Raw genomic sequence first — 7355 nt, 5'->3', positions numbered from 1 at the left:
CCCCAACATTCCCCAACAATCCTCATCAGCTCTGACACACGACTGCTGAAGTCACCACATCAATACATCCCCTTGGGGATCTTCCTCTCCAACATGAACTCTCCATCTTTCCAAGCATGATGTCCTTTTCCAAGGAATAGCTTTGCCTAGCTATATGTCCACAGTATGAAAGATGAAGCTTTGCCTCCAACGAGCACCCTGGCTGCACTTTTTTCAAGACATATCTGTTTATTCTTTTGGTGGGCCAGTACTTTTCTCTAGTACTGCAATTCAAAGGCAATAATTCTTCTATTATCCTTATTTATTGTCTAGCTCTCTGATGCACAGCAGGTGATTGAGAAGACCATGGCCTGAATCAGGCGCACCTTAGTCTTCAAACTGACATCATTGCTTTTCAGCATGTTGGAAAGGTCACAATGCAGTATGTCTCCTGATTTCCTGACTTCTGGCCCCATTGTGTTTTAATCATGTACATTGTGTTTTATACAATGTTTAATTTACATTGCATTTTCTATAATTACGGTTAATCTATGCCTATTCACCCCGTTTTTTTAAGTCCTCATTGAATCTTTCCTATTCCTTCCTCCCCTCCACAGGCACTGACTTTTGCCATCCTAGTGATTATCTCCCTTTCCCCTTTTTCTGTCTTTGTCCTCCTCTTCCTCTTGTTTTTCACCCCTTTCTCTCCTTCCCTTTTGAACTTTTCTATATATCTTGCTCAGTTGTTGTCCTATTTTCACAGTAATGGTCTTGGATGGCTAACAAACACATGAAGAAATTTTCAAAATCACTACCAATTGAAAGCAAATCAAAACAACAATGAAATACTATCTCACCCCAGCAGCCATCACAAAGTTTAACAATACAACAAACAATAAATGTTGGAGAGGATGTGGAGAGATTAGAACTCTTGTGCATTGTTGGTGAGATTGTAAAAATGGTACAATCACTATGGAAAGCAGTTTAGTGTTTCCTAAAAAATATCTAACATAAAAATTCCACATGACCCTGCTATTCTACTGCTAGGAGTATATCCCAGGAAATCAGAAGTAGGACACAATTGGAGATACAAACACCTAAATAACATGCCTCTGGAAACTCTAAGAACTCTGATAAATGACGACAGCTATAGGAAGGCTTCAGGGCTTATGGTCATTGCCACTAGGAGTCGTACTCAACTCAAAGGCAATCAACAACAACAACATGCTTATAGCAGCATTATTCACAATAACTAGAAAATGGAAATAGCCCAAACGCCCATCAACAAATGAATACATTGAGAAATTGTGGTATATTCACATAATGGAATACCATATAGCACTAAGGAACAACAATTCTATAAAATACTATATAACATGTTGGAAGCAGGAGTGGCACCCGCTTCGTAAATAACATGCCTCCAGAAACTCTATGAACTTTGATAAATGTAGATAGTTGTAGAGGACTTCAGGCCTTTTGTTCATAGGATCGCTATGAGTCGTGCTCAACTTAAAGGCAATCAACAACAACTAACATGCAAGATCATAGTGAGCATTATGCAGAGTGAAATAACTCGGTTACATAAGGACAAGTACTGAATAACAAATTAAATTTAAAAAGTATAGTTAAGGAGTTTGAGCTTGGAGCAGTAGTTGGCAGAGAGGCCTAAAGACTGCCACCAGAGCTCCCTTAAATAAGAATACTCACGAATATAATAAACAGCAAATATGGCTGGGGTTTTAAGTGTTTTTTATTTTATTTTAAAATTTCATCTTTTTCTTTTTTCAATTTTCTACTAGTTTATTTACAAAATTTGAATACATTGTTTTCAAGAACAAATTCTTTCAGTTTCACTCACCCTGCCCCCATTAAACAGTACAACCTCATGATTTCTCCACCCCTTTCCCCACACATCCTCATCCCTCTGCTTCCAACCTCTCCCACCCCTCTTGCATCCTTATACTCAAATGTTGAAGAGGAAGTAGTGAGAAAAGAACTCTTTCACATTGTTGGTGGGATTGTAAAATGGTACAACCATTCTGGAAGGCAGTTTGGCACTTCCTCAAAAAGCTGAACATAGAAATTCCATATGACCCAGCTATTCCACTGCTTGGAATATACCCTGAGAAAATGAGAACTGAGGCACAAATGGAGATTTGTACACCAATGTTCATAGCAGCATTATTCACCATCACAAGAACATGGAAACAGCCCAAATATCCAACCACAAATGAATGGATAAAGAAATTATGGTACAGTCACACAATGCAATACTATGCAGCATGCAGGAGCAGTGACTTTGTAAATTATTACCCAACTTGGGAGGGACTGGAGAGCATTATACTGAGTGAACTAACTCAGTCACACTAGGATAAATATTATAGAAAACCATTATTGTAGAATGAGTATATGATTTGTTGTTGTTTTTTTTTAAATGAGGGGAAGTTCAACGAAGTAGCTTGACACAAAAAGTCATCATACTGTTCACAAATGAGTAATCTATTTATTTGCTTATAGTACTATGAATTGTAAAACTCAAATGTGCTTTTAAATTATATTGCTAAATTATATACTTGGAAAGAGAATGAATTTGTAAACGCTGTAAATATTTGTAAATATTCACCTCACATACTTCAGCATGTTGATAGAAGGGACTATTCCTTGGCAAGGAACATGATGCTTAAAAGGGTGGAGGGTCAGTGAAGGAGAGGATTACCAGATGGATTGACACTGTGACTGCTGTAATGGGCTCTAGGCCATCAGGAAGTGTGAGAATGACACAGGATAGAAGTGTTCAGATTTGTTGTTCATATGGCCACTATGGGTCATACTCAACTCGATGGCACCTAACAACAACACACATATATATAATAATAATAAAAAAACTGGGTTTAAAAATGGAATTTACTGTCAATATAGAAAGATAACTTGGCTCTTAGGAAAGTATAACCAGAGTGCTACTTAGAGCAACTTCTTTCAGCATTTTGTTAAGAGGAGGCCTGTCCTTGGAAAAAATACATCATGCTTAGAAAGGAAGTGGGTCAATGAAAGAGAGGAAGACCCTCAACAAGATGGATTGACACAATGACTGTAGAAATGGACTCAAGTATAACAGAGATGATGGTGGCACCGTGCAGGGCAGGGTACTGTTTACAGCATCACTGAGAGTCATTGGCACCTAACAACAATAGTAAGATCCATTTTCTCCATACACCTCTTTGCAGACAAAGACACATTGCAAAGTTTGGATATAGCCAATGTGTCTTCAGACAGGGAGGCCTCAGGAATCCAGTCCAACTCTTTCTTGTGCCAATTGAAAGACTGCAAGAAATGCACAAAGGTGGATTTCCCAACGCCACTTAGCTGCTGGCCAGTGCATCATGTTCAGTAGAACTCAGATCTCCGTCTTCTTCACTGTATATGTTGGCTCCTTAAGAGACTGCAAAGCCACACCTGTTACACTGAGGGGTCTGCTCCTTCCCTCCATGCACACCATCAATTTGCCTTCCGAAAAGTATGGTAGAAGAGACATTGTCTACCTATGGTTCCGCCACTATACATAAGATTTTCACTGGTCCATTCTTTCAGAAGTGGATGGCCAGTCTTGCTTCCCAGCCTGTGTTAGTTTGGACACTCTACTGACTTGTCCATCATGTGTGACCCTGTTCATATTTGAAAGGTCTATGGCATAGTTTCCAGCAACACACAAGCTATTACAGTACAGCAAACTGGTATACAAGTGGTTGAAAGGAAATAGTTGGCAGTACCAACTCCTTTTTATATTTTTTGTTATTATATCTTAATGAGTAGTATAAAATTTGTCTTCTTACCTAGGAGAGCAATCCTTGGTACTTGCAGAGCAAGCTCTACCTATTGCAGAACATATAATGACTCTCATTGAGACATCTGGATGCTGGGCCAGAAGGAAGAGATAACACTAAGTTTCCAAAGAATGAATTGTTAACCAGCAAGGCATTAAACAAAAATTTTAATTACAGGCTATCTGCAAGCCTCATGATTGCTGCCTGTCAGTCTCTGTTTCTCTTTCTGATATATTGGACACTTGGCAAGAGGAGTTTGGGGAAACACTGAAATGCAGCCTGCTTTGCTGCTGGTTCCCCCTCTTGGCTAAACCTCATAATAAAGAGTCATGTCCCTTTTTTCTTGAAACTCAGGGGCTTTCTCTCTCCCTTACTTGCTTTTTTAAAAAAATTATTTTTTAATTAAAGACTTCAGGGTCTTGAGCTCAAGTTTTGGGGTAACATGGTGACCTCAACAGAAGGAAATGGAAGACCCTCAACAGGATAGAGTGACACACTGACCACAGTGATGGCCTCAAGCACAGGAGCAGTTGTGAAGATGGCACAGGACCAAGCATTGATTGTTCTGTTGGGCATACTGTCACTACAGTCAGAATAAACTTACCAACACATGAAAATAGGGCTCTGGTTCACAGGACAAATACTGGATAAGGGCAGTGGTGAGAGCTGGTCCCAGCCCCAAGATGGATTGACCATATTTGTCTGGGAGAGAAAGGTCAATAAGACCCATGTCAGTGAAGCCAAATGCAAGAATTAAGGGTCGGGCAGAATATGAGATTGTGAGTTAGTCAGCATCCATTCCCTGTAGTGAGCCTTCAGGAGCCTGGCTGTAGCCATAAGGAACACTTGCTTCCTTGACCTCTAGACCAAAGCATCGAAGCTTAAAAACATTTTTAGAGTTGCAGATACTCCCTTTTTTCTTTTTTGTTAAGACACTTCTTTATAATTTTTTTTAATTTTACTGTTATTTTAACAAAAGTACACAGAAAACTTAGATTTTCATTCATTTATTCTCACATTTTATCCCCTCTCTCTCCCTTCCCTTTCCCCCAGTTAACTTTTTTCTCCCTAAATATTCATTCATTGTTGCACAATTGCTTCACATACACACACCCAGTCCTTTTTGCAATGTACCTCTTATTCTGGACTGTTGTCAGGCATATAATGTCTGATTATATATTCCTTTTATAAGTTCTTTCCTTCGTTTGTTCCAATGCAATGTTCATTATGTATCCACTCTTATCCTATTCTCTTCCTAACTCCAATTGTCAGTCCTGTTTCATAACAATGGTGCTATACGGTATTTGTCCTTTTGTGACTGAGATATTTCACTCAGCATTATGTACTCTAGTGCTGCCCGTGTTGTGTAATCTTTTATGAGTTCACTGTTTTTCAGTGCTGTGTATTATTTCATTGTATGAATATAATATAGTTTTTTTCCCCTATCCATTCATTTGTTGCTGGGCCTGTAGTTTGCTTCCATCTCTTTGCTATTGTAAATAACAAAGCAACAAACATGGGTGTGCATATATCTATTTGGATGGTGGGCCTGGTTTCTTTAGGGTATATTCCCAGTAGTAGCATTGCTGGATCAAATGGTATTTCTATTTCCAACTTTTTGAGAAAGGGCCAAACTGCCTTCCATAGTGGATAAACCAGTTTACACTCCCATCAGCAGTGAATAAGGGTTCCAATCTCTCTACAAACTTGCCAGCATTTATTGTTTACTATGTTACAGGGGTGAGATGATATCTCATAGTTGTTTTGATTTGCATCTCTCTTAGAACTAGGAATTTTGAACATTTCTTCATGTGTTTGTTTGCCATCTGAATGTCTTCTTTGGTGAAGTATCTATTAACAAATAAAATTGGAAATTGATTTTTTCCATCTCATTGAAGATTGGAATTGGCATCTGTATTGGTATTGCATTAAATGTGTAGACTGCCTTTGGTATAATTGTCATTTTCACAATATTGAGTCTTCCTATCCATGAGCCTGGTATAGTCATCCATTTCTCCAAGTCTTTATTTATTTCTTAGAATTTTGTAATTGTCTTTGTATAGGTCTTTTGTGTCTCTTTTAGATTTTCTCTCAAGTATTTAATCTTTTGATTAGCTATTGTGATGGGTATTGTTTTTCTTAGCTCCTTTTCTGTATTCTCTGTCACTGTAGAGAAATGAAACTGATTTTTGTATATTGATCTTATGTTCTGCTACTTTGCTGAGTTAGACCTCTGTTCTGAAGGTAAAAAGTAAAGGTAGATTTATTAGAAAGTTACATTCCAAAGAAAAGAAGACCTTCCTTTCTGAAAGAGAATGAGGAGAAGACCAGCCATCAACTCTTTGAGGTTCTTTGACAAGGTCTATACCATCTTCCTAGGAAAAAATGCAATCACATCACCCTCTTTGGTTTAAAATTTCATAAATGTTAGAGAAGCTTATTGGTATTGGGTGCCATCAAGTTTATTTCAACCACAACAATTCTCTCTGTGTACGGAGTAGAACTGCTCCACAGGACTTTCAGGCAGTGACCTCTTAGAAGCAGGTTGCCAGATCTCCTATGTTTGGGTGGGTTTCGGTTAATAGTTGAGCCCTTAACTATTTATAACATCCAGGTATGATTGGATCATCATCCAATTAACTCTTAACTCTGCGCAAACCTTCCCTTTTGAAGACAATCTTGAGAGAGATAATGAATTCTATGATACTATTTCAGGAAACACCCCACTTCTCATGTTCAGTCGGTTTTTCCTCTCCTGAACCCTTGACATTTCCTTTTGACCCAGAGGAGAGACTGAAACATTGAAATCATCTCCCAGTATACAAACAGGGATAAGATTTCATGGAAGTGACTCTGATGACATGAAGATTCTTCCTTTGGCCCAGTCCTTAATTTTCTTAACTCCTGCTCGGGCTCTGATCCCCACCCAGCCTCTCCCAATCACCCCTACATCCCAGGTTAGATTATGTATGTGTGCTGAGGCTCTTCCCACAGTCTCCACCATCTGGTTAATGACAGAGCACCCTATGCCAGCAGCAGGAAATGAGCACCAGAACACAGGCTGACAGTGGCTGCAACAATGAGGTCAAATATAGTAACCATTGCAAGGATGGCGTAGCATGGAACAGTGAATCATTCTGTTGTGCACAAGGTCACTCACTATATTTCACAATTGACTCGATACATTTAGCAACAACAACCATGGGTTGAAGCACAGATATGCCTTCAGAAACTGCCCAGTTTCCCAGTATCACTACCTAATAATACAGGCATGTCTTTTGCATGAGTCTACAACTGGGACACAAATGTCTGGGCTCTTCTCACTCTTGGCTGAATTGGTGGTAAACAGCATAAATGGGTTTAGATGATGTTTAAAACATCCTCCCGCCACCTTTCCTTTACCTAACAACTTAGAGTAATTTCAGTTATTTGGCACCTAGATAGTATAGAATTCAACAACACATTGGTGCTTCAAAGTTGAATACCAGGAAGCAAAGGCTTTTCTGTGCAGTTTATTGGATACTTTAAGTAGATGTTTACTCATCACTACCCTCA

Source organism: Elephantulus edwardii, unplaced genomic scaffold, assembly GCF_000299155.1.
Source record: "Elephantulus edwardii isolate Elephantulus edwardi_28Jun2011 unplaced genomic scaffold, EleEdw1.0 scaffold00036, whole genome shotgun sequence".
NCBI classification, from domain to species: Eukaryota; Metazoa; Chordata; class Mammalia; order Macroscelidea; family Macroscelididae; genus Elephantulus; species Elephantulus edwardii.
Note: the sequence above shows the minus strand (reverse complement) of the source record.